Below are 27,424 nucleotides of genomic sequence, written 5' to 3' on the forward strand. Positions count from 1 at the left end.
AACCAAACACCGCATGTTCTCACTCATAAGTGGGAGTTGAACAATGAGAACACATGGACACAGGGAGGGGAACATCACACACCAGGGCCTGTCGGCGGTGTGGGGGGCAAGGGGAGGAATAGCATTAGAAGAAATACCTAATGTGGATGACAGATTGATGGGTTCAGCAAACTACCATGGTACGTGTATACCTATGTAACAAACCTGCATATTCTGCACATGTATCCCAGAACTTAAAGTATAACAATTAAAAAAAAAAGGGGGGGGGGTAAGAGAATCACTGAGATCTAATGACAAACCTGCAATTGTGACAAAGTTACTGTCCATGTACACCACATCTATCGTCCACTCAGCTCTGTGAACAATAGGTTGGGTTAGTTTGCACCATCAGTAAAATAATCTGGCAGAAACAATGACCCTGGAATAACCAACAAAAGACAGTAAACACACATTGTAAAGAAACTGTTTTATCCTATTTATATGATGTTGTACGCTATAGGCTGAATATCTGTGTCCCCCCAAAAGTCATATGTGGAAACCTAAGCCCCAGTGTGATGGCATTTGGAAATTGGGTCCTTGAGAAGTGGTTAGGTCATGAAGGTGGAACTCTGGTGAATAGATTATTGCCTTTATAAAGGAGACCCCAAAGAGCTCCCTTACCCCGTCAGACATGTGAAACAGAGCAAGAAGATCGCTGTCTATGCAGCAAGAAACAGGGGCTCACCAGGCGCTGAATTTGCTGGCACCAAGATCTTGGATTTCCCATCCTCCAAAACTGTGAGAAATGATTTCTTCTGTTTATAGACCACACTGTCTTTTATTGTATTTTTGTTTTAGCAGTCCAAATAGACTAAGACCTCATGTCTATTTCATTAAATATATTTGAAAAGAAAGGAGCCATCAGGTGTTTCACTGGCTTATCTGATCACAGGAAATCACTACAAATAGCAATCCCATGTCTGAAAGGATTACCCAACAGCATCATCACACAGTAATCCTGCTCGCTGCTTGTAGGGCTGTTATCTCTCCTAGTTTCTGCTGAACCAATCAACTTGTACCTGTTTTCAAGCCAATGAAAGAGAAAATGAAAACCAGCCAGCACAATAGAATCCTACAATCCCCTGCAGAAATAATCCTGGAAGTCAACGTTTTCCCCCATCAACAATAAAAAGCCTGGTATTAATTTAAACCGTCATTGCCACACACGATTTTCAGTTCTCCACGGGACACTAACGTGGGACCTCTGCTCCTTTAGGAGGCCTGTGTATGATCCTGGCTGACAAACTTGGGTGCAAATTCTCCTGAATAGCAATTTCTGGAAGAAGGGGATGTGAAAGGTGACATCCTCAATTATTCCTTCAAATCTTTGCATGTCCTCACTCTAACAGATACTAAACTAGGCCTCAAAATGCAACAGTAAATTAGATACAGGCCTTGCCCTTGAAGATCCTCCCAATCTGAGGATAAAAATCAAATAATTACAACCTCGTGTTCTAAGAGCTGTAAATGAGGCCATACATACACGGTACAGTTGGAACTAAGAAGGATGTTAAAATCTCTGATTGGGCAGAGAGGAAAATGCATCTACATAGAGTAGAAATTATCAAGCCAAGTTCAAAACATTTAAGATCTATTGATTTCTATCCCTCCCTATCCTCCTATCAATTACCTTCAATAACTATTCAGCTGCCCACAAGCTGTTACTAACCTCAGACAAAATCAATGGGTGCCTAGTCCGGGAGGCCAGGAGATGGTCTCCCTCCACTATTAGATGGGGTTAAGAGATTGCTTGCCATTGTTTTAACTCTATGGGGCTAAAACAGCAGAACTCAAATTCCTTGCAACACTGTCAAACTCAGCTTCCCAAATATGCCCTACCAAATGGCAGTATAAATTCTATTTATGTATTGGCCCCCATTTAATCATTTTATCAGATTAATCATCTCTGTCTATTCTCTCTATAAAACAAACCAACAGATGCACCGTGCATACTGAACAGTCACAGTATGTCAGCTACTCAGTCACTCCTGGTACCCCTATACACTTCTATTTCCCCTGATAAGTGAATTCCATGTTTACCAAGAGTCACTTGTGTTTGTTCCCAAACCTGTTTGTGCCTGCTGTACTTGTGATCGGAATGGGGATTGTGATAGACAGAAATGTGCCTCCCAAAGATGTTCATATCCTAATACCTAAAATTTGTGAATACATTACCTTACATGGCAACAAGGACTTTGCAAATGTGATTGAGGTTAAGGACCTTGAGATGGGAGATTTGCCTGGATTGTCCAGGTGGCCCAATCTAGGCACATGAATCCTTAAAAGTGAAAAGACCTGTCCAGCTGTAGTCAGTCAGAGAGAAATGTGATGTGAATGGTTCAGAGAGTTTCTGACTGTAAAGACAGAGCAAGGGGGTCAGGAGCCAACGGACGTGGACAGTCTCTAGAAGGTGAAACAGGCAAGGAAACCACATCTCAGCAGGCAAGAGCCCTGCTGACACCTTGATGTCAGCCCAGTCAGACCTGTGTCAGACTTTGGACCTGCAGGCTGTAAAATAATAAATTTATGTAGTTTTAAGCCACCATATATTTGTGGCAATTTGTTACAGCAACAACAGCAAATGAATTCAGGGATTAAATACCTCATCCTCTCCATGCACACACATCCTCACCCTAGCCTTGTTGCAGCTGCTGTGGTTTTCTACGGGCATTGAAGGAAAGCCTGTACACAAGTGGTCTGTCATGCTGTCCTCAGGGCCATGACAAGGATGCCCAAATCCTGCATGGTCAGAACTCAGTATGCAAGCAAGCGGGAATGCCAGTCTCCTGACAGCGTTTTAACAACAGATTTGCTAGGTCAAAGCCTACATACATTTCTAAGGTAAGGAAGAACAGGGCTGAGGATGAAGTGACGAAGAATCGAAAGCATAAAAATAAGAGTCATCTTTTTAATTCTCCATACTTAGTGCCTATAAATGTGCAAAGAATTTGGGGGAGGCACGTGAGATAGTGAAGCAAGCACAATCTCTAGAAATAAGCAGGACTGAGTTTAATTCCTTCCTTGAACACATCACTTAACTTGATTGGCAAATGGGAATAAAAATACCAGTTTCCGGAGTTGTCAAGATTATCAATCATGCGTGCAGTTCTCCAGGAACACAGGCATTCAGCACATCAGTCACTATTACTGTTACCCATCGCTTGCACCATGCGCTGTGTCTTGACTTTTTGTTTCTTGGCCTCTTAACACTACATTAGGCCTTACTCTGAATGATAACACCTGCCACATTCAGGGCTTCAGTTTTTCATTCACGTATGTTGCCTATTTGATTTTTACAATACCCTGAGAGGTAGCAGAGTACGTTTTATTGCTTTCCAGAGTGGAAATTGAGGTGTCAGGTGGGTTAGACAGAGTGATTTGCAGGCTGCTATTAAGTGGCAAAGAAAAAAAAAAATTAAGGCGGCAAACTCTGACTCCTCCTCTAATACTCGTTCTGCTGTCTCCCCACCTGCTGCCTGTTGGTCCTGTCTTTGGTTTCCATATGCAACATGATTCTATTTGTGCAGCTACTCAGCAAGCTCCTCAGTGCCATTTTACCTGAGGCAGTGCTGAGACGTTCCTATTCCTACACTTGTCATAGTGCCAGCCTTACGCCTCACTGTACAGTATCTAACAAGCTGTCTTTCCCTCAGTCATCCATTGCACGAGTTCTCCCACCTATATGGTGCACAGGAAGCCCTATGTCCAGGCTGGTGAGCAGTGTCCAGGTTTGGACTTGTGTGCAACAGTGGTCAGAGTTGGTGTGTTTAGGACATCTGCAGGGTCAGCCCTATAAAGAAGGGTGGCCATCACGCCAATCACTCCATAGATCTATAGAATGGTCTGAGAATAGATATGTTTAATGTTGCCTCAGTTTCCCCAAAGGGGATCACTTTTCAGGATGTCATTAGAAATTCCAAAGGCATGTGGTACAAGACTTGATGGCTACCTTTTGCCTCTCTGAATGGAAGCAGCCTTCTTGTTTCATAACCTCAGCACTGCGAGATACATATACGTATACATATATGTACATATACATGTAGATGTACATGTACGTATTCTTAGTTGTCACATCCATGGGAGGTGCTACTGGCATCTAGTGGGTAAAGGCCACAGATGCTGCTAAACATCTTGTGATACATGGAACAGCCCAACAACAAAGAATTATCCAGCCCAAGATGTCAATAGTGCTGAGGTTAGCCAGGCACAGCAGCCAATGCCTGTAATCCCAGCCCTTTGAGAGGCGAAGGCAGGAGGATCACTTGAGCCCTGGAGTTCAAGCCAAGCCTGTGCAACATAGCGAGACCCCATCTCTACAAAAAGATTTTATTTTTAATTAGGCAGGGGTGGTGGTGGCACCTTTAGTCCTAACTACTCAGGAGGCTGAGGAGGAAGAGTTGCTTGAACCCAGGAGGTCAGGGCCACAGTGAGCCATGATCACACCACTGCACTCCAGCCTACATGACAGAGCAACACTCTGTCTCAAAAAAAAAAAAATAGTGCGGAGTTTGAGAAAGCCTCACCTATAAGGTTCAGTCTCAACATTGACAACCCACTGGCCTTACTTATTTCTTTCTTTTTTGCTACATTTCTGAAAAACTGACCAGAGGTTTCAGTAACACACCATTGCTAACAATTATCACAGCAGTTACCATTTATTAAGCACTTAGCATGTGCCAGATAGCAACTCTTTAATTATTGAATCCTCTGAGAACAACACCCTGAGATAGGTGCTATCATTTTCATCCCCATTTTACAGATAAGAAGACTGAGACTTAGAAAGGTTATAAACATGGGCTGGGCATGGTGGGTTATGCCTATAATCCCAGCACTTTGGGAGGCCAAGGTGGGTGGATCACCTGAGGTCAAGAGTTTGAGACCAGCCTGGCCAATATGGTGAAACCTCTTCTGTACTAAAAATACAAAAATTAGCTGAGCATGGTGGCAGGCACCTGTAATCCCAGCTACTCAGGAGGCTGAGGCAGGAGAATCACTTGAACCCAGGAGGCAGAGGTTGCAGTGAGCCGAGATCCTGCTACTGCACTCCAGCCTGGTGGCAAGAGCAACACTCCATGAAAAGAAAGAAAGAGAAGAAAGAAAGGAAAGAAAAGAAAGAAAGGAAAGAATGGAAAGGAAGGAAAGGAAGGAAGAAGCAAAGAAGGAAAGAAAGGAAAGAAAAGGAAAAAAAGGAAGAAAAGGAAGGAAGAATATATAACTTGTTAAGTATTACCCAAGTAGAAGAAGGCGGAGTTGGGATTCAAATTTAGGTGAGCTGATTCTAGAGATACTGTTCTTAATAGCCATGCTATACAACTACATGCATAATTTCCCTAGCCTTCTTTCGTCTCTGTAAAATCATTTACTGTTTTCCAAACTTACTAACTGATATATCACCCTCATTACTTTTTTTATATTACATGATCTCAATGTTATTTGCTTAATATTTGTCTTTAAATCTACTCATTCTTCTTTCATAGCCCCATTCTAAGCAATGATATCTATGAAAATATACATGAGTCAGACATTGTGAAGTGACCACTCCAAAGCCCTTCAAAGCTCCCTTTTTCTCCTTGGGTTGAACCCAGAAAGCTTTAACAATGTTTAATTTCTAGGACACTGATGTCTTCACAGAGCTGCTGTACCAGCCTCGGACGATAGGGCTAGATACAGGTTTTCTAAGTTCTCAAGTTTATGCAGTTTGGGGAACCTCTAAAAAAGAATATAAGATTAGGAAAGCAATATTGTTAGACCCTCCCAGGGCCTTGAAGGGAGCCCATGTAGGTGTGTGGTCCTGGAGCTTACTGCTCTATTAAATTCATGGGAAACTTCCTTTGCTATAATTCCCTCTTATGTAAAAAACACACCTACCCCTACGTGTTTAGGCCACTGTTCTTTGGGTTTTCTTTTACACAGACCTAAATGCAATCCTGATGGACACAATAGTACACACTAAAATAAGCACAGCATTAAAACGAAAACCTACTTGGCTGTGCACTGGCTGTACTACCTGGATATGATTTCCTATACCACTGAGAATAATTCAGTCATCTATGGGACCAGGTGCTTGCTGGTGCCCCTTCTCATGTTCTCTGCTCTGGTAAAAGTGGCCTCAAGTGCAAAGTCCAGCAAGGCCACATGAGAGATTTAATCTAAGACCTCAAAACAATTAGAACCAAAAACAGACACACACGCACCAACCTGATGGGCCTCCAATGCACCACCCACATGAAGATGGAAGCTGGTGGAGAAGTGGTCAAAGGCTCAGCAACCAGGAGGAAGGTGAGAGGATGGATATGGTGCACCATCACATGATCTGAATTTCTTCAAAAAGTCAGGAACTGGGAATACCAGATAATGCAGAGGAGATTGAAAATAGGAGGGTTGCTTTATATTCCGTATACATGGTTAGCTTCCTTGCCAGGTCTTCATCACCCCAAAAGTTCTTTTTATGGCTAAACTATCAACCAAGTGTGAAGGTAAAATAAAGACCTGCTTAAGTCATGTAAGGCCTCAAACCCTGTGTTCTATGATCACAGCTATATAGTCATATAAAACTCTATATAAGCATAAACAAAAATTTTTAATTGTTGAAAAGATACACAAAATCTCAATTTACTTCCAAGACTTGTCATCTCAGAAAGCTGCTGGAGAATGGGCTGAGGCTTTTGAAACCAAATCCAACAAAGAAATGCAGATGTTTTCTTCTCTCTCCACTGTTCTACCTTGCTAAAGGAATGAGCATGAGCTGCTATGTAGCTGTGTGACTAGGGGAAGCAAAGGGAAAATTTCCAAAAGAGAAAAAAGATCACTGGTTAACAGCCCCCAAATATTTTTCCAGCTACACACCACTGCCCGACACTCTCTCCTCTCCCAACTCCTAACATTAACAGCCCAGGATGAATCTTCTTACCTCTTTCACTCCTCTGGTTTCACAAGTTACAGCATAAAGGCAAAGATACAACAACTAGAAGTGAAATGGGCATCAGTGTTAGCAATCACAGAGGTATAGTCAGCAGTTTGATCTAATCGATTTCAACATGATTTCTTCCCAAATCTAAGAGATTTGGGGCAAAAATATTATAGGAACAAGGAAACCATTTGTTATGAAATGTAGGAATTTGATTAACTAAACTGTTAAAGTCAAACTGATTTGTTGATATTTGACCTAGAAATAAATCGTTTTTATGGTAACTCATTTTAACTTAGCAGACTAACCAGTTTTTAGGAGCAAACAGTGAAGTGCTGCTTTTTAGTTTTTGTTCACATTATATCAGTTGCCTTTTAACTAGCTACTAAAAGTTAATTACCACATCTAGGTTAGTAATCAAAACTGTAAACAGTAAAATAATCACCTTCCTCACACTGTGATGGCATTCTCATGTTTACTACACCTTCCTTTAAAATGTACCTTTGAATAACATCCACAATTGCCACATAAAGAATAAAATAACTAGGAATACAATCAAACAGGAGGCGAAAGATCTCTACAACAAGAATTACGAAACACTGCTCAAAGAAATCAGAGATGACACAAACGAATGGAAAAACATCCCATGCTCATGGCTCGAAAGAATTAAGATCATTACAATGGCCACACTGCCCAAAGCAATTTACAGATTCATTGCTATTCCTATCAAACGACCAATGACATTCTTCACAGAATTAGAAAAAACTATTTTAAAAATCACTTGGGGCCAGGCACAGTGGCTCACACGTGTAATCCCAGCACTTTGGGAGGCCGGGGCGGGTGGATCATGAGGTCAGGAGATCGAGACCATCCTGGCCAACATGGTGAAACTCCATCTCTACTAAAAATACAAAAATTAGCTGGGTGTCGTGGCACACACCTGTAATCCCAGCTACTCAGGAGACTGAGGCAGAAGAATCACTTGAACTTGGGAGGCAGGGACTGTAGTGACCCAAGACTGCACTGCTGCTCTAGCCTGGGCGACAGAGTGAGACTCTGTCTCAAGAAAATAAAAATCACTTGGAACCAAGAGAGAACCCAATTAGCCAAGGCAACTCTAAGCAAAAAGAACAAAGCTGTAGGCATCACATTACCTGACTTCAAACTACACTACAACGCTACATTAACCAAAACAGCATGGTAACTGGTACCAAGACAGACACATCGACCAATGCAACAGAATAGAGAGCCCAGAAATAAGGCCACACACCTACAATCATCTGATCTAAGACAAAGCTAACAAAAGCAATGGGGAAATAACTCCCTATCCAATAAATGATGCTGAGATTACTGGCTAGCCATCTGCAAAAGATTGAAAATGGACCCGTTTTTATACCATATACAAAAATCAACTCAAGATGAATTAAAAACTGAAATGTGAAACCTAAAACTATAAAAACCCTGGAAGACAACCTAGGCAATACCATTCTGCAGATAGGACCTCACAAAGATTTCATGGTGAAGACACCAAAAGCAATTGCAACAACAGCAACAAAAAATTGACAAATGAGACCTAAATTAAAGAGCTTCTGCACAGCAAAAGAAACTATCAACAGACTAAACAGACAGTCTATAGAGTAAAAGAAAAATTTTGCAATCTATCTGACAAAGATTTAATATCCAGCATCTATGAGGAACTTAAACAAATTTACAAGCAAAAAAAAAATGAACAACCCCTATAGTGGGTAAAGGACATGAACAGACTTTTCAAAAGAAGACATACATTTGGCCAAGAAGCATATTTTAAAAATCTTCAATATCACTAATCATTAAATGCAAATCAAAACAATAATAAGATACCATCTCATGCCAGTCAGAAAGGCTGTTACTAAAAAGTAAAAAAATAAGAGATGCTGGCAAAGTTGTAAAGAAAAGGGAATGATTATACACTACTAATTGCACTGAAAATTAGTTCAGCCATTGTGGAAAGCAGTGTGGCGCTTCTTCAAAAAACTGAAAATAGAATTACCATTCAATCCAGCAATCCCATTATTAGGTACATACCCAAAGAAAAACAAATTATTCTACCATAAAGACACATGCACATGTATGTTCACTGCAACACTATTCACAACTGAAAAGACATGAAATCAACCTAAATGCCCATCAACAGTAGATTGCATAAATAAAATGTGGTACATATACACCACGAAATAGTACGCAGCCATAAAGAAAAACAAGATCATGTCCTTTGCAGCAACAGGGATGGAGCTGGAGGTCATCATTTTAAGCAAACTAATGCAGGAACAGAAAACCAAACACCACATGTTCTCACTTTTAAGTGGGAGCTACATGGTAAGAACACATGGAGACACAGAGGGGAACAACAGACATTGGTGCCTGGGCCTACTTGATGGGGTACGGTGGGAGGAGGGAGAGGATCAGAAAAAAATACCTATTGGGTACTATGCTTATTAACCTGAGTGACAAAATAATCTGTACACCAAACACCCATGACATGCAGTTTACCTATATAACAAACCAGCATATGTACCTCTGAATCTAAAAGTTCAAAAGAAAACAAAATATTAAGTTTACCTTTTGAAATAAGTTCATTATTTCCCATTTCTTACATATGTTGTGATGAAGTCAAGACACCTGTATTCCAAATGCAGCTCTACCATCTACCACTATGGGTAAATACCACGGGCCTCAATTTTCTAATCTGTAAAATAATGTTTTTACACAAGATGAATTCCAATGCTCCTTTCAACTCCAATACTCTATGATAAACTCCTTGCATAAAAATTCCAAAATAGTCCAGAGCTAAGGTACTTTGTACTAGAAGAGAATGAAATGCAGACTATGATGAGTCAGGCAAGAGAAGCATTAATGCTGAAAAGCCTGCTCTTTCCCACTAAAGTATGCGGTCAATCTTTCCAGGCTGAGAGAAGTTCTATTGCAGGAGGCAGTTAGTGGAGAGACATTAGAAAGACCCAGAGACAGACAGCTGTCTGCCTCACTGAAGATCTGAAACCACTCAATCATTTATTACACAGTAACTCCAAACTGGTGAAATTTTTGTCTAGAGAAACCTCAAGCCTAGTTAAAAGAATTAAATCCCTGTTCTGAGTTTTTCACATTCTTACTCACAGAGCCTGAAAAACAGAATTATTTAGGTTAATTTCTTTCAGCATCTACTCAGAGCTTGGTTTTACCATCACCTTGGTCCTCTTGTATCTACCCTTCTCCTGATGTCTTGTGGCAACAGACTCAGAAACAGTGTCTCCCATGATGCACTTAATGGACTGCTCACTGTTGAGCCCAGACGGGAGGTGTTTCCTAACCTTCTCCTTAGAAAAGGTTTTCACTGATACCACAGAAATACAACAGATCATGAGAAATCACCACATACAATTTTATGCTAACAAATTGGATCATCTAGAAGAAATAAATTCCTAGACACATACAACATACAAAGACTGACTTCTGAAGAAATAGAAAATCTGAACAGATCAATAATGAGTAAGAAGATTGAATCAGTAATAAAAAGTCTACCAAAGAAAAACCTAGAACCTGATGGTTTCACTGCTGAATTTTACCAAACATTTAAGTAACTAATTCCAATTCTTCTCAAATTCTTCCAACAAACTGAAGTGGAGGGAATACTTTCAAACTCTTTCTAGGAGGCCAGCATTACCCTGATACCAAAGCCAGACAAGGACCCTACAGTCTACAATAAAATTATAGACTGATGATGAACAGAGGTGCAAAAATTATAGACCATGATAAGAGGTGCAAAACTCCTCGACAAAATGTTAGCAGACCTAACTCCACAACATTAAAAGAATCATTGTCATAATCAAGTGAGATTTCTCCCAGCAATAAAGGATGGTTCAACATATGCAAGCCAATAAGTGTAATATACCACATTAACAGAATGAAGGATAAAAATCACATGGTCATCCAAACAGAAGCAGAAATGGTAGTTGACAAAATTCACCAACTTTTCATAACAAAAATTCTCAACACATTAGATATAGAAGGACATAATAAAGGACATATACGACAAACTCATAGCTAACATCATACTCAATGGTGAAAAACTAAAAGCTGTTCCACTAAGATCAAGGACAAGGCAAAGATGTTCACTCTCACCACTTCTATTCAGCATAGTACTGGGAGTCCTAGCCAGATAAATTAAGCAAGATTTTTTTATTAAGGTATCCTAATAGGAAAGGAAGAAGTTAAATTGTTTATATTTGCTGATGACATGATGTTATATATGCAAAACCCTAAATACTTTAGATATACCCAAAAACTGTTAGAACTGATAAAATTTCAGTAAAGTTGCAGGATACAAAATCAACATACAACAATCAGTAGTGTTACTGTATAGGAACAGCAAACTATCTGGAAAAAAAAGAAAAAAGAAAATCAAGATAAACAATTCTATTTACAATAGCAACAAAACAATTTTAATACTTAGGTGTAAGGAGGTAACTAAGGAGGTAAAAAACCTGTATACTGAAAACTATAAAATACTGATGAAAGAAACTGAAGAAAACACAAGTAAATGGAAAGATATTCCATACTGACAGATTGAAAGAATTAATATTGTTAGAATGTCCACACTACCCAAAGCAATCTACAGATTTAATGCAATCCCATCAAAATTCCAATGTCATTTTCCACACTGGAAATGTGTACATAGAAAAAACAATCCTTAAATTTGTATGGAACCACAAAAGACCACAAATAGCCAAAACAATCGAGCAAAAAGAAAAAAAGCCAGAGTCGTCACACTATCTGATCTCAAAATATATTGTAAACCAATTGTAATCAAAACAGCATGGTATCAGCATAAAAACAGACTCATCTACAAATGAAACAGGATGGAAAGCCCAGCCCAGAAATAAACCCACACATTTGTGGTCAACTGATTTTCAACAAACTTGCCAAGAATATACAATGGGGAAAGGAAAATGTATATTTTCCCAATACCACTCTTCAATAAATGTGGTATTGGGAAAACTGGATATGAAATTGGATCCTTTTCTCACATCATATACAAAAATAACTCAAAATAGATTAAACACTTAAATGTAAGATCTAAAACTGTAAAACAACTAGAAGCAAACACAGGAAAAAAGCTCCACAACGCTGGTCTGGGAAGCAGCTTTTTTCTATATAACCCTGAAAGAACAGGTAACAAAAGTAAAATCAGACAAAGGTTAGTGCACCAAACTAAAAAGCTTCCGCAAACAAAGGGAAAAATAACAGAGTAAAGAGACAGCCCACAGAATGAGAGAAAATATTTTCAAAACATGCATCTGACAAGGGATTAATATACAAAATATATACAGAACTCAGACTACTTAATAACAAGAAAACAACCAAATTTTTTTTTTTTTTTTTTTTTTAGACAGAGTCTCGTTCTGTCACCCAGGCTGGAGTGCAGTGGCACGATCTCGGCTCACTGCAATCTCCACCTCCCGGGCTCAAGTGATCCTCTCACCTCAGCCTCCTGAGTAGCTGGGACTACAGGCACCCGCCACCACGCCTGGCTAATTTTTTTTCGTATTTTTAGTAGAGACAGGGTTTCACCATGTTAGCCAGAATGATCTTGATCTCCTGAACTCATGATCCACCCATCTCAGCCTCCCAAAGCACTGGGATTACAGACATGAGCCACCGTGCCTGGCCAACAACCAGATTTTCTTAATGGCCAAAGAACCTGAGCAAACATTTCTCAAAAGACAACATACAAAAGGCCAACAGACATGAAAAACTACACAGCATCGCTAATGATTTGGGAAATTAAAACCCCAATGAGATCTCACCTCACACCTGTTAGAATGCCTCTTATCGAAAAGATGAAAGATAAGTGTTGTTGAGGATGTAGAAAAAGGGGAACTGTTGTACATTGTTAGTAGGAATGTGAATTATATAGCAACTCATAGAAGTAGAGAGTAGAGTCGTGGTTGCCAGAGGCTGTGTGGTGAGGTGAGGGAGGGAATGGGGAGTTGTTGTCAAGGAATACAAAGTTTGATAGTCGGAAGGAGTAAGTATTGAGATCTATTGCACCACGAGGTGACTGTAGTCAATAATAACGTATTACGTATTTCAAAATAACCAAGAGAGTAAATTTCAAATGTCTCACCATAAAAATAACAGGTAAAGGAGATGATGGACATGTTAGTTATTAATAGCTTGATTTAATCATTCCACATTGCATATATCAAAACATCACATAAATGTACAAAAGCAATTAGACTTTGCTTTGAACAGATAAAGTACACCATTCTCAGGATGCTTCTGCAGGCTTCCAGAAGAACCACTCCTTATTCAGTGCCTCTGTCCTGAGTCACACACCCCAACCTACCTCCCAGTCAACTCTCCACTCTATTCTCAGTCTACCAGCTCTGACTCTGTTTCCTGTTTATAGTAGTACTTTACCTTCCAGACCACTTCTCCAGCTCCAAGATCCTGTTTCAGCCCTGGATTATGATTTGGCACTCAATTCCTAGTTAGGATGCTTCCTGCCACTCTCAGTAAATATGCTGTTCAATTCAGCCTGGCCCATAAGCGGCCTGCAGGTCCTTGTGGCCAAGGTCCCCACCAGGCCTGCCCACAAGCAGAATCCATGCCACTGAGAATTCAGTCAAGCAGGGAAATTCCCTACAGCAGCTCCATAAAGCTGCAAACTTTGTGAGGGGGAACATCTGAACCCCAGTTCAGAACGAATGCCTGAGACAGCAAGGTCCTGTCCCCTGTCTGTGCTGTTGGTGGGACACCTGATGATAACCAACTCTTGGTCTTGAGGAAAGGGAGAGAGTCATGAATAGTGTTTCATCTTAAACAGCTACCAAGGCCCACAATAATGGTTACTACAAACAAATGCCCATTTTTGGATGACTGACTGAACACTGGTTTCCCCTATGGCAAATGGCCAGTGATTGAAAAAAAAGGAATCCTAAATTATATTGTATGCAGCCTTATTAATGGAGAAGCAAGTGAGAGTCCTCAAAAAAAAAAAAAAATAGAAATTTGGTCTTTACTTCTGGAACTATTCACAGGAAATAGCACCTAATGATTATCTTTTGATACCAAATAAATGTCTACAAAGGGAAGATAAAACATTATTTCTAAGGATATAGCAGCCTTTGCCCATTCGCCTATGTATTTATGTTCTAGGTAAATGTATTTTTATTTGACTAAGAAACATTATTACAATATTGGATTCATAAAAGTAGTTGGAATTGTATTTGCTCATTTCCTACTTAATAATATTTTGAGAAATCTTGGTCATTTAAAAGTCTTCAAGCATAGTGTTGGAGAAATAAAACTACCTGCCAGGAGCTCAATTTATTCAAGCCATCCTAATTATCTCTGCACTAGGCTGCTACCAAATGGCGTCTATTTTTACAAAACAAAGATTTGAAGAGGCAACGTTCCCCTTGCAGGTCTGTTCAAAATATCCTGTCCTTCTCGGAAGGGAGCAGTATAACCCTCCTCCCACTGTTAGCATCTAGCTGCCCTACTGAACACCAGGACACGCTGGAATTCCCACAGAGGAAGCTCCAGCATGTTCCTCTGAAAGGTTGGGTTATCTACAGACTGGTCCAGGTCAAAGCAGGAGATGTTATTATGCTGAAACAGAGGTAGCACTGTGTGATGACATGAAAACAGCTAAGAGAATGGAGGCCTGGATTCCAGCCCTAGTGCTGCCTTTAACTGGATAGGTGCCCTTGAGCAAGTCTGTTGGGCCTTTATGAGTCTCAGTTTGATCATCTGTCCTAGGGGAATAATAATATGGGCCCTTCAAACTGTGCAGGGTTGTAACGTACCTCAAATGAAAGAATTACGCAAACGTACCCTGAAAAGTTTAGATCTCTGTAAAAATGCCAGGTTGCAATCACCACTGAATGAAATCTCATGGTATCTGGGGAGACAGCTAGTTCTAAAAGTTCCAGAACCTAAGTCATATTGGCTCCATTCCCTGGTACATAACCTGAAATCGCTTCTTGATGCTTTATTAATGAAAAATATCCCAAGTCATCCTCGTAAACACATTTTTCATGATTATTTTCTTTCACAGTGTTTTTCTATTCAGAATCAACAGCTGAATAATTCAGCCCATCCCTGTAAGCCCACTGCCTTCTGTTGGCAGGACTAACAATGGAGATGGCAAAAAATGAGGCAGAAGAGGGCAAAGCCATCCCTTTTCGTATTTCCCTCAGAGACCTTGCCTGGAATCTGCCCTAGGTCCTTAGCTTCTCTGATTGGTGAAAATATTCCCTGTTACAGCTCTCGTCACTGCCTTGGAGACATCTCACCCCGACTGGTAGGCTGATCACATGGCTGTCAGTGGCCTCAGCGGGTTCGCCTACCTGCTTGTCTTGCATTTCACGTCCGTGCAAATTGCCGCAGAAAGGTCAGCCAGAGAGATGCGCAGCGTTTCCACCTCACCTTCAGCGGAAGCCCGCTTCACGCCCTCCTTGGCTCACCACTCCTCAGCCCGGGTCCTCAGGCCCTTATTTTCTGCTCAGTTCACACGAACCCTATTACTTATTTTTCTTCTCTCCAGCCGTCTGCAAACACAAGTCCTTCTGTAGATCAGACCGAAAGAACGTCTGATCTTCCCAGTAGAGTTTTTCTTATCTTTGGAAGAAAAATCCACAGTGACTTTGGCTGTGGTCAGTCATTAGCCCTGAAGTCACCAACTTCATTTGTCTGTTTTACTCTTAAAATCAGGGTGACAGGAATGTTCTCTTGGCAGCTGGCCAGTCCTTTCAGTATCATTGCTGTGTCTTCAGTAAGGATGAAGTTTGGGGTTTGAGTTGAGACTCCTGGAGACCTCAACATCTTCCCAAGGCCAGAAGTTCTGACAGCATCTCGGTCAGCTTACAAGTTTGCTTCCCTTTGGGCAAAAACTCGAATATACCAGATTCTCAGACAAATACAGGTTAACAAAAATGAGTCAGTCCTTCAGTAGCATGTGAGAAAATGTATATGACTTTCCTCTTGATCACCCTCTCCCAAAAGAACAGTGTGTCTTTCAAATGATTGTTTTCCACGGCAACTTCCTCTACATCGAGAGTCACAAGAGTGGTCCAAACTTGGCCCAAGAAAACCTATAACTTTTATTCCCAAGTTGATTTTTCAAGCATCTCAGACCATTACAGACCAGGTCAGCTTTCTTAGCTCCTCTCCAGTGAGAAAGGGTCTCCGGAGAAGTCGGTGAGGACAGCTACTCAGGCCTTCCGTGGTCAGTTTAGGAAAACAGATCAAAATATTTTATGAGGTATAAAAATAAGCCATGAAAAATTGTATACTTTAGCAGAAAGCCACTGCTAAAATCCCAATACACTGAAAAGTTTCCCTGCAGTAATACTGGTCCACATTTCAGAAGGCTAGAGGGAAAATACTAAGAAATAATTTTCTTGTTCAAAGAATAATTTGTTCTTTGGTAGAGCTGCAAGTTTAAGCAGCATTTCATAATGGAACCCTTTGGGAAAGATTTGAAACAAAATAAGCTACATTCATTCCCTCATTAATTATTCAACAGTTATTCATTGAACACCTACTACATGCCAGGTTTGTTGGAGACTCAGTGAGGTTTCCAAAGATAAATCAACCCTGCCTGGATCCCAAACTAGGAATTTGACCAAAGTCATTGAAAAGGAAAACATCAGCATTAGCAGTATCAACATAAAACTTCCTGTTTATCAAGTGCTATGAACTATGCTGGATATTCTCTTCCCAACAACCCTGCCAAGGAGGTACAAGTGAAGTCAGTGAGATTCAGAGACTTCTGGTAAACTGGCCAGCATATAAACAGCTAGTATGTGGCAGTCAAGATGCAAACCAAGGCCACTCTGACCCCAAAGCTTTTGCTATGATGAGCACCGTAAGGTTCACTCTGAGAAAGCTGACGGGCAGTGCTAGAAGGGAAGAAATTACATCTCAGCCTTTCTGTAACGTGGGGTATCAAAAGCAATGTTAACCTAGACTTGATGGTGTCCCCTTCATACACATGGAACATACAACTTTTCTCATCCTAGGAATGAACCTGGCAGCTCACTTCAGTTTCTCATGCCCACTTATTTTTATAAAAGTTACTGATTGGGTCCTGGATCTTAACATCTTTGGATTGGCTACTTTGTCCTGACTCCTCCCGTGGCAATCAGTCCTGCTCTCATTGAAATTGCTACGTGTTCAGTCTGCCCACTTTCACTTTCCTAGATCCCCTTTTTCTTTCCTAGCAGAAAACTTTGCCATATGGTTCCCACAAGATTAATCCATATCCTCCTGTATTAGCCCATTCTCACGTTGTTATGAAGAAATACCCAAGACTGGGTAATTTACAAAGGAAAGAGGTTTAATTGACTCACAGTTCTGCATGACTGGGGAGGCCTCAGGAAAATTACAACCATACCAGAAAGCAACTCCTCAGGATGGCAGGAGAGAGACTGTGCCAGCAGGGGAAATGCCAGATGCTTATAAAACCATCAGATCTCGTGAGACTCACTCATTAACACGAGAACAGTATGGGGGAAATTGCTGCCGTGATTCAATGACCTCCACCTGCTCCCACCCTTGACACCTGAGGATTATTACAATTCAAGGTGAGATGTGGGTGGGAACACAGAGCAAACCATATCGCCTCCTTTCCCTAAGAACAGGATCAATCCAGATAACCTGAAGATTCCATTCCCCCTGACCACAGTGATTGGTTCAGATACAGGCATGGGACCCACTCATACCAATCAGTCTGGAATACCAAGGAATAGAGTCTCTTGTCACTGGGTGGTAAGTTGGAAGAGTGTGAGTTCAGAGCTCAATTTGCCATCTTTCCCCACATAAACAGCCGAGGGACAGAGTGCATGCACACTGACAACACCGCAGAGTGTCTGGCCCCTCGTACCTAAGGCTAACTGCACATCTGGTCTTTTCAGTGTGGAGTGCCAATAAGTGCCTTCTTTCTAGAAGCTCATTTGAGTTGGGTTTCTGTCACTAGAAATCACAAAAATTCTAACACATTAGGGCAGTTAGTTGTCTACAGAATTCTTTGATTATGTCTGCCCCATCACTAAAAAATTTCATTCACCCTTAGTATATGTACATTTATCATATACTTGTATTGTGGCACAAACATTACAAAGCATACACAAAACATATACATTATAAAAGGATGATTAAAAGCTAAATATAAATAATAGCTTCATGTTTTCTTTGTGAATCCCTTTGAATTACCTTGCAAGCCCCTGAATAGCCACATTCCACTTTAGAGACCACTTTATTAAAGAATAGTACCCAACCTAATGGTTTACAACCTGAAGCCATATTGGAAGGTTTTTCTCCAGAATGCCAATGTTGTCAATAATATGACTGCAATCTAACATAAACCTTCAGAATCAAATTCTCCTATTATAAGCAGATGCCCAATGATTAGCTTTTAATTATATATTTAAATTGCAAATATTTCAAAAAAGAACACCATTCCAAATGGACACATCTGGAACTCTGTGGAAAGGGAAAATGATCTAAGCAATAATTCTGGACAGAGCCATGCCTACTGTCTTCTACCTAGAGCGCAAACAGGAAGAAACACTATTCAGTTTCCTGAGGTCTATGTGGAGGCAATCAATGCAGTAAGAAGAATCATAGCAAGAGTGTCAAGGGCCATGCCTAGGAAGAAACATCATCTTTGTACTTATAAACTGCTCAATAAAAGTGTTGCGGGAAATCAGGGACCCCGAGCAGAGGGACCAGCTACAGCTGTGGCAGAAGAATACAAATTGTGAAGATTTCATGGACATGTATTAGTTCTCCAAATTAATACTTTTATAATTTCTTATGCCTGTCTTTACTGCAATCTCTGAACATAAATTGTGAAGATTTCATGGACACTTATCATTTCCCCAGTCAATACCCTTGTTATTTCCTATGCCTGTCTTTACTTTAATCTCTTAATCCTGTCATCTTCTGAAGAGGAAAGCTTTCAGAAAGACAGGATGTCAGTCAGCAAAGGGCTTAAATGGGAACGTAGTCAACAAGAACCCAAGGATCAAATCCTGCATCCTGGTTGAGAGGGATTACAGCTAGGGCCACCTAGAGGAGAGGGGACTGCTTAACAAATGAAACCTCTAATAAAGCACAGTTTAATAAAGCTGAGGAGGATGAATGTCGCCTCAGGACCCTGTGATTGTGTCAACTGCACAAATTGTTTGTAGAGCATGTGTGCTTCAACAATATCAAATCTGAGCATCTTGAAAAAAGAACAGGATAACAGCAATGTTCAGGGAACATCAGAGATAAGACTTCTGGCCGCTGGTGAGCCGGATGGAACAGTCATATTTCTCCTCTTTGAAAAGCAAATAGGAGAAATATCGCTGAATTCTTTTTCTCAGCAAGGAACATCTCTGAGAAAGAGAATGCACCCTGAGGGTAGGTCTATGAACGGTCTTTTATGGTCGAAGCGGAAGGAATGAAATAAGTCCCGGTCTCCTGTAGTGCTCCCAGGCTTATCAGGAGGAGGAAAATTACCACCAAATAAATTTTGGTCAGACAGGTTGTCTGCTCTCAAACCCTGTTTCCTGATAAGATGTTATCAATGACAATGTGTGCCCGAAAGTTCATTAGCAATTTTAATTTCACCCCATCCGGTGGTCCTGTGATCTTGGTCCTGTGATCTCGCCCTGCCCCCATTTGCTTTGTGATATTTTGTTACCTTGTGAAGTATGTGATCTCTGTGACCCACACCCTATTCCTGCACTCCCTCCCGTTTTGAAAATTGCTAAAAAAAAAACTTGCTGATTTTACAGCTCGGGGAGCATCACGGATCCTGCCGACATGTGACGTGTCCCCCGGACACCCAGCTTTAAATTTCTCTCTCTTGTACTCTTTCCCTTTATTTCTCAAACCAGCCAAGACACCTAGGAAATAAAAAAGAACCCACGTAACCATCGGGAGCGGGTTCTCCCGATAAAAAGTTTCCTAAACAGAGTTGGGAGGATAGGAGATATTGGGCAGTACTGAGAGGAAAATCAGAGCTCAGGACTTAAAACGGTTTCTATCGGTGATGCATTCTAGCCTGTGCTTTGCTGGTGATTGGTAGAGATGAAGGTCATTGAAACTTGGAAGACTGGGAATTTTAGAAAATGGGATGATGAGGAGTTCAATAGTGTCCTCTCCTTTTCAAGGCCATCGCTGAAACCCTCGCTGCCCTCCCCATGGAATTAACTTTCTCATAACTTGACTTTGGTGGCCGTCACACTGTGTCATAGGTAGGTGGCCTTCATCTAGCTCCTTCACCTATCTGTAGGTGTTTTGACTACATTTCATTCATCTCTGCATCCCTAAGGCTTGCTTAACACAGAACAGGGCAACTTCTGTGAGGAACAAATGCATGCATTACCCAGCTTAGAGCCAAAAAAAGAAATGTATTTAAGGCTTTTGTTTGGCAAGAGATAAAACAGTAAGAACGCCAATGTACAAGGAACACCATTCCAAATAGAGAACTTTCTCATCTCTACCTGAAGATGAAAAGTGGATAAGAAATGGTGAGCCTTAGGTGACTCACTTTAAACCCATACGTGGGTAAGACCTGCAGCCTGAGCCTACTGCTTCAAAAGGCAAGAGAGGTACCTTCTCATGCTTTCTCATTGACGCATTAAAATAAAGAAAATAATAACAGAAAATATTCAATATATGTGATGAGCTCTTTACATGCATCAACAAAAAATATAAATATGTACTATCATCCCCAATTTACAGACGTGAAAACTGAGATTTGCAGAGCTCACATGACTTACCCGAGTTAACAAAGTCAAAAATGAAACACAGAATTGTGTGACTTCAAACTGTGCCTTATTAGAGGTTTCATTTGTTAAGCAGTCCCCCTCTCCTCTAGGTGGCCCTAGCTGTAATCCCTCTCAACCAGGACACAGGATTTGATCCTTGGGTCTTTGTTGACTACGTTCCCATTTAGCTCCTTTTCTGACTGACATCCTGTTTTTTCAAGCCTCTAGGATTGCTAGGACAGCACCTTTAGGACTCCTGATTCTAGCAACCCTCTGCTGCCCCCACCTGGCACCCAGAAGCACATACTCGATCATTTCAACCTTATTAATCCCTCACCAGCACTATCCAATAGCCACAATATGTAGCTAAGTTTTCAAGAAGCTACATTAATAAAGTAGAAAGAAAAGGATGAAATAAATTTTCATTACTTTGTTTGAGACAGGGTCTCGCTCTGTGGCCCAGGCTGGAGTGCAGCAGCCTGGCGTGATCTCGGCTCATTCCAACCTCCAAGTCCCAGGCTCAGGTGATCCTCCCGCTTCAGCCTCCCTAGTACCTGGGACTACAGGCACGCAACACCACATCCTGCTAATTTTTCTATTTTTAGTAGAGACGGTTTTGCCATGTTGCCCAGGCTAGTGTCAAACTCTTGGGCTCAAGCAATCCTCTGCCTTGGCCTCCCAAAGTGCTGGGATTACAGGTGAGAGCCACCACGCATGGCTACATTTTTATTTAAACTTATATATCCAAAATTTTATCATTTCAATATCAAAAATTAATCATATTTTACACACTTTTTCCATCAAAATCTGGTATATATTTTTACAATTAAAACATATCTCAGCACCATGGGAAAGGTATATTTAAACACACACACACACACACATCACAATTAGCCGCTTTTTAGGCACTCAGTTGCCACATGTGGGCTAGTGGCTGCTATACCCAACAACTTACCCTGAGACACTAAATCCACTTTTCATGTCTGATGAAATGAGTAAAGTGTTTCTGTCTGGAGAGAAAATGGCATCAACAAATTTAAATACTTAGCTAATGTGCTCCACTAAATCAATCTGGATTATGATAGAGGTCTATTACTTGAGAGGCAATTTTAATATAATGAAGAAAGCAGAGGCTTAATAGTAAGATGATCTCAACTTCAAATCCCAGCAGAACAACAGATGAAAGGGTCTTCACTAATTTTAATGTGAGAAAGCAGGCATTTATTTAATGGAAAATTAACACTCAGCAAATGGATAACAACCTGTGGTACACTTAGATGATGGACTATTATGCCTCATTTAAATTAATAAACTAGGTCTACCTGTATGCACAACATGGATATAACAATAATAATGTTTCGTGAAAAAATATATGATACAATAGGACATCTTCATGAGACCATTTTTTAAAAGTATAAATACATGCAAAATAATATAATATATGGTTTGTGGATATAGACTGATGAAGCTAAATTATGAAGACACGCCTGAAAAGGTAAATATTCACTTAAGAAGAGTGGTTCCCCCCTCCCCCCACCCGCCAAGAGAGCAGAGAAATCTGCTGGCCCCTCACAGGGGACCAAGGGAAGTGTGCTCTACAATCTGGAAAAGGGGGTGATAGGCCCCGGGAAAGCTGGCTTGCCTACCTGTTCTTCTCACAGAAATGCCTCTTAATTTTTATTTTTATTTTTTTTTTTTTTTTTTGAGACTGAGTATCGCTCTGTCACCCAGGCTGGAGTGCCATGGCGCAATCTCAGCTCACTGCAACCTCTGCCTCCCAAGTTCAAGTGGTTCTCATGTCTCAGCCTCCCAAGTACCTGGGATTACAGGTGCCTGCCATCATGCCCAGCTAGTTTTTGGTTTTTGTTGTTGTTGTTGTTGTTGTTGTTTTTTAGTAGAGAAGGGTTTTCATCATGTTGCCCAGGCTCGTCTCAAACTCCTGATCTCAAGTGATCCACCCGTCTCAGCCTCCCAAAAGTAAGCCACCACAACCAGCCAGAAATGCCTCTTCAAAAAGACATCGATGAAATACTATAATTTCTAAGTGTTTGGATGTTGTTATAATTATTAAATTAATCATTGATACATTAATCATTTCAATTTAGGTTCTTATCCGTCACTACAATTCTTAAGAATAAATTGTCTGCCCAGAAATAAGAATGAGGGGTCGGAAGAAGCTTTGTTACTAGAAATATTAAATCAAGATGAAATTGCAGAGTTGTTCGCAGACAAAAATGTAAAGGTACTTTCTGGCCCTTTCTATTGAAAACTAGAAGGAATTTAAAAGGGTAGTTGTCGTTGTTCATGTTTCACTGCGAGACAATTTAAGGAATTTACTTCGTTACAATACATTTGACATTGCCTCAACTCCTGTTCCAATCACAGAAATGCCTCCAATAAAATACCTGCCAGGAATTAAAAACACTTTGTTAATATCATTATTCCTTTAAAAGGGATATGGGGAGTTCTTTGCACAGTCCTTGTGATTTTCCTCTAAGTTTGAAATTATTTCAAAATAAAGTTTTTTAATTAAAAAATTGGGAGTCATTCCCTAGGGGTTCTCTGGATGGAGAGAAATGGAACACAGTGTGGAAGGGTAGACTTCAACTGTATTTGCAATGATTTATTAAGAAGGAGGAGGAGGAGAGGGAAAAGAAATTCTAAGACCAAAACTCCGGCAGTTAACAAATGACTACACATCAGGAAGCCCCTTGCCTGAAGAACACCATTTGTTCAGCCTCTCTCTCCTGTTAGTTTTGAAGGAGCAAACCCATCCAGTGCAATTCTTTTTTTTTTTTTTTTTTTTTTTTTTTTAGAGACGGAGTTTTGCTCTTGTTGCCCAGGCTAGAGTGCAATGGAGCAATCTCGGCTCAACGCAACCTCTGCCTCCTGGGTTCCAGCGATTCTCCTGCCTCAGCCTCCCGAGTAGCTGGGATTACAGGCATGCACTGCCACGCCCGGCTAATTTTGTATTTTTAATAGAGATGGGATTTCTCCATGTTGGTCAAGCTAGTCTCAAACAGAACTCCCAACCTCAGGTGATCCACCCACCTCGGTCTCCCAAAGTGCTGGGATTACAGGCGTGAGCCACCACGCCCGGCCACAATTCTTAATCTAGAGAGTTTCAGACAAGCTCCAACCCAAAAATCTGTTTTCCAAGGTAGCCCACCTTCCCACATGGCAAATCTGTCCTTCAACAGCACTGGCTTGGAGAAGGTTCGAGAAGCACAAAGGGACAGTTGCTAAATATTGAACTTACCATCTAGACAAGTCTGGGAAGAAACGGCTTTCTGAACCACCTAATGATTTAAGTTAAATGGAGCATGAAAAGGAGTGCCTCCACAGTTTACTCAATCTGTAGGATTTCTACAGAGAGCTATACCCAGAATAAGAAATTTTTAAGTAATTAATGCAAAGTTACTTGCCCTGCAGGCATTTGGATTTTAATACAGTGCTTACAGAGGATTTATTCCTAGACATCTTTTTTAATCAACATCTCCTAACCCATCTGCGCTTCTGCAGTGAGGTTTCTAATGCTGAAGTGCTATGACTATTTCCATTTGCTCCATTATAATTATGCAAAACCATGTGTTTTGTTCTGCCTGATCCCAGTTCAATTTAAACGCTGATTAAATTGGAAATAAATTAATGTGGTGCAAGTGTTGATGGAATCATCATAAATCGGCACTTACCCCTGGAAACAAACCATCCTCTAATGAATTAATTGTACTCTTTATTTGGGGAGAACATTAGATGTAATCAAATGGAGTGCACACACATTCACAGGCCCAAATAAATGGGTATGTTACAAGTATGACAGTAAATTAAGTTAATTTCAAGAGGCTCTCTAGCACAGGATACACAGGCTATCATTAGAAAAATAAGGAGTCCAGTAAAAGAGAAAACATATGATCTGCCTTGCCCATTTGATAACACCTTGTCCTTCCAAGGTAATGTGACTTTCAATCAAAGACAATGGGGATGATTAATTCCTTGATTAATAACAGGTACACATTCAAAGTAATGGAAATTCTAGATATTCACCAGAGAAAGTTTCTGCAGACACCACAGGAGTCTTCTACAAACCAGTATAATGCCACAGGCCCTGGGTTCCTTGCAGATAAAATTTGGAAGCTCCTTAAAGGTATTTTATGGCTCATCGTTATTCTCATGAGGGTCTTATAAAGAGGAGATAGCTAAATTAGCAAGTGCATTTCGACTCTTAGAAATCACGATATTCCAACCCAAAGAGTGAGACAACTCTACCCCAGCTTTTCTGGAGATGAACCTGCATTGGACCTGAAAGGGTGGAGTTCTCAGCAGTTGAGGCATTCTCTGTGCACCCTGCCTATCTTTGGGGACCCTTGCTGAAGGATGGAAGGGGTCCTTCTAGCTTCCTTCAATTAGAACCCATGAACTTCTAAGAATACAATATTCAAAATAAGGAACAGATGACTTTCCTGGATGGATAGAGCTCACAATTAAGTGAGCAAGTACAGCAACCCATGTTATGGGAATAAACCAGGCCCAGGCATAACCCAGGTTCCATCCAAATAGAGGCATCACAGATACAGGCAATGAGGTGTGCACAGGTAAGGAGAGCAGTAGGAAAAGAAAAAAATGCCTGAACCGTTTTAGAAAAAACCTTCTCAGGCTGGGATGAGTCCAAAATTTAGCACCACATTTTAAAATAGTTTTGTTTTTAATTACAAAGTCAGTACTTCTCATTTAAAGCAACATCTGAATTAACACAAAAAGAAAAATAACATTTAGAACATCCATAATGCTATCTATTCAGAAAATATTTGTCCTTGCAATGGTATTTGTAATTGTTTAAAAGAAAGATTTCTAAATCTCAGTACTACTGACATTTTGAGCCAAATGATTACTTGTGGTAGGGGGCCGCCTTGTGCATTGCAGGATGTTCAGCGGCATGCCTGATCGCTAATCACTAAAGTAGCACCAACCTCCACCCTGCTTGTAGCAAGATAAACTGTCTCCAGACATTGACAAATGGCCCCTTAGAGGCAAAAATCACTCCTGCTTGAAAACCACTCTTTTAGAGGAATCACATCATACAATTTTGAAACCAGCAATTTTCATTTAATGTATTGCAAGCATCTTTCTGCATCATTAGAAACACGACTGGAGCATCTTATTTAACTAGTCCTTAATAAGTCCTTAACTTTAACCAGTTCTTCTTTTCAATGTTGTACTAAAAATATAGTGCGTATTTTTGTGTGTGCATATATGGGCACATAATTATTTCCTTAGGAGAGAGAGATATATATATATATATATATACACTTTTTTTTTTTTTTTTTTTTTTTTTTTTTTTTTTTTTTGAGATGGAGTCTCGCTCTGTCATCCAGGCTGGAGTGCAGTGGCGCGATCTCGGCTCACTGCAAGCTCCATTTCCCGGCTTCGACCCATTCTCCTGCCTCAGCCTCCCGAGTAGCTGGGACTGCAGATGCCCACCACCACGCCCGGCTAATTTTTTGCATTTTTAGTAGAGATAGGGTTTCACCATGTTAGCCAGGATGGTCTCAATCTCCTGACCTCATGATCCGCCCGCCTCGGCCTCCCCAAGTACTGGGATTACAGGCGTGAGCCACCGCGCCCAGCAGGATATATTTCTCAAGTAGGATTTCTGAGTCAAGTGTTTGTATGTTTTTTATGTCGTTTTTCTTTTAAAACTCTTGACACACCTTGTATCATTTTCTGTTTGTGATTGGTGTCAGCCTCTGTGACTTTTTCTCCCACACTATTCCATGAGTGCAAGGACTGCCATCTGTTCCATTTACTATAATATCCCCATCATGTCTAGAAGTGCCTGGCACATAGTAGCACCTCAATAATATTTACTGAATGGGTGAATGGATAAGTGAAAAAATAGCAGTTAAACTTTCAAACACTTTGCAGGTTGCTAGTTTTGTAACTCACTCATCTTATCCAAAAATAAACATTTGAAGTTGATCCCAAAGTAATAAATTGGCTATAAATATATCTTGCTTTCAGAGAAGAGGGAAGGGTATTAAGAGGTAGATTAAAAGTCCAAAACCTAGATAAGAGCAGTGGCTCACGCCTGTAATCCCAGCACTTTGGGAGATTGAGGTGGGTGAATCACTTGAGCCCAGGAGTTCAAGACCAGCCTGAGCAACATGGTGAAACCCCATCTCTACTGAAAATACAAAAATTAGTGGGCAGGTGGTGGCGGGCGCCTGTAGTCCCAGCTACACTTGGGAGGCTGAGGCAGGAGAATCGCTTGAACCCAGGAGGCAGAGGTTGCAATGAGTCGAGATCGTGCCACTGCATTCCAACCTGGGCAAGAGTGAGGCTATGTCTCAAAAAAGAAAATCCAAACCCAAACACTTGGGTTTCAAGGCTGCAGTTAGAGTGAAGAGACGTTGGTGGAGATAGGGAAGCAATGAACTATTTATTAAACCCCCATGGCTCCAGAGCTTTTTAAAAAAGTCATACTTACTACCCTCATGACTGTAGAGCTCCCTTCCTGGGAAGAAAATAATAAAGACAGAAAGTGGTTTATTTGTTTTTCTAAGTCAGCTAAGACATTCAGAAGATGCTGCTTTGACTAAATCATCTGTGTTTTGGGATGGAAACCCTTCAAAAGGAAATTGAATAGTTCATCTGCACTAACACACTATACCTG

At 40.7% G+C, this 27,424-nt stretch overlaps 1 protein-coding gene across 1 annotated transcript in view; it reads left to right on the plus strand.

Moving 5' to 3' along the window:
• Positions 1–255: 255 nt before the first annotated feature.
• Positions 256–27,424, plus strand: part of PIGB (phosphatidylinositol glycan anchor biosynthesis class B) — a 210,878-nt gene continuing 183,709 nt past the window's right edge. Inside the window, exon 1 of the mRNA XM_050799796.1 lies at positions 256–268. The gene's annotated coding sequence lies outside the window, so the exon portion shown is untranslated. The remainder of the gene's footprint in view (positions 269–27,424) is intronic.

The sequence above is a fragment of the Macaca thibetana genome, chromosome 7, assembly GCF_024542745.1.
Source record: "Macaca thibetana thibetana isolate TM-01 chromosome 7, ASM2454274v1, whole genome shotgun sequence".
In the NCBI taxonomy this organism is placed as follows: Eukaryota; Metazoa; Chordata; class Mammalia; order Primates; family Cercopithecidae; genus Macaca; species Macaca thibetana.